Source organism: Cebidichthys violaceus, unplaced genomic scaffold (genome assembly GCF_023349555.1).
Source record: "Cebidichthys violaceus isolate CVI_PGR_0920_01 unplaced genomic scaffold, fCebVio1.0.p SCAF_44, whole genome shotgun sequence".
In the NCBI taxonomy this organism is placed as follows: Eukaryota; Metazoa; Chordata; class Actinopteri; order Perciformes; family Stichaeidae; genus Cebidichthys; species Cebidichthys violaceus.
In genome coordinates this window covers 649,167-650,501 of record NW_027176639.1, presented here as the reverse complement: position 1 = coordinate 650,501, position 1,335 = coordinate 649,167, and positions in this window count along the sequence as shown.

Here is a 1,335-nt window from a genome sequence, read left to right as displayed (position 1 = left end):
GCTTCTGTGCGTCTACTGAGTCCAAAACACCAGAGATGTCCACCTGAGCAGAGAATGAATTCGCTGTTTTCTGCACGTGCCCTGTTAGAACTGTTAGCACTGTTAGAACTGTTAGCACTGTTAGAACTGTTAGAACTGTTAGCACTGTTAGCACTGTTAGAACTGTTAGAACTGTTAGCACTGTTAGCACTGTTAGAACTGTTAGCACTGTTAGCACTGTTAGAACTGTTAGAACTGTTAGCACTGTTAGAACTGTTAGAACTGTTAGAACTGTTAGCACTGTTAGAACTGTTAGAACTGTTAGCACTGTTAGCACTGTTAGCACTGTTAGCACTGTTAGAACTGTTAGCACTGTTAGCACTGTTAGAACTGTTAGAACTGTTAGCACTGTTAGAACTGTTAGAACTGTTAGAACTGTTAGCACTGTTAGAACTGTTAGAACTGTTAGCACTGTTAGCACTGTTAGAACTGTTAGAACTGTTAGAACTGTTAGCACTGTTAGAACTGTTAGAACTGTTAGAACTGTTAGCACTGTTAGAACTGTTAGCACTGTTAGAACTGTTAGAACTGTTAGCACTGTTAGCACTGTTAGAACTGTTAGAACTGTTAGCTAAGAGCCGCTTGCTATCGAAATGCTCCCAATCTCGAATCTGGCACCTTTAAAGCAAAAGTTGGACATTTTGATTTCTTGCAGAGAATTATCACTGTTCATCACTGTGTTTGTGTGTTAGATATAAAGCTATAGTTAGCATAGCTTAGCATAAAGACTGGAAACAGCTAAATCTGCCTACTAGCACCCTAAAAACGGACTAATTTAGACGTTACATCTTGATCGAACCGCTGTGTAAAAAACAACAAAGTGACATTTTTACGAGGGATATTTTGTTTTGGACTCTTCTTGGCCGGGAGCGGTGACGTCTCCTTCCTTCCTTTGCCTGACGACCTCACAGTGATGACAAGAATTGTCAAACTGTTCCTTTCATGAAATACAGTGAATAAGGGAAGCACAGGTTTATACCACAACACAATCAATGGAAAACGTTTCCTGTTAACCATTTCAGTCCCGAGTCAAAAGCTTAAATTTATCCGCCTCTTATAGCCTCAAATTATCCTTGTTAATATCAGGGTGTAGTTGTACAAAATACAAAAAATGTTGATACAAAATTTGTGATTCTACATAACTTGTCTGGACTTGACGTATTTGCTCTGCGATTGCTTCACATAATTCCAGAAATACTGACGATAATAACCAGTAAGTATCATAATCAAAAAAGAAACATCTGTATCATTAGTGTTGATCAAATACTGCTCTTCTCAAGCTCAAATCGTTTTGTT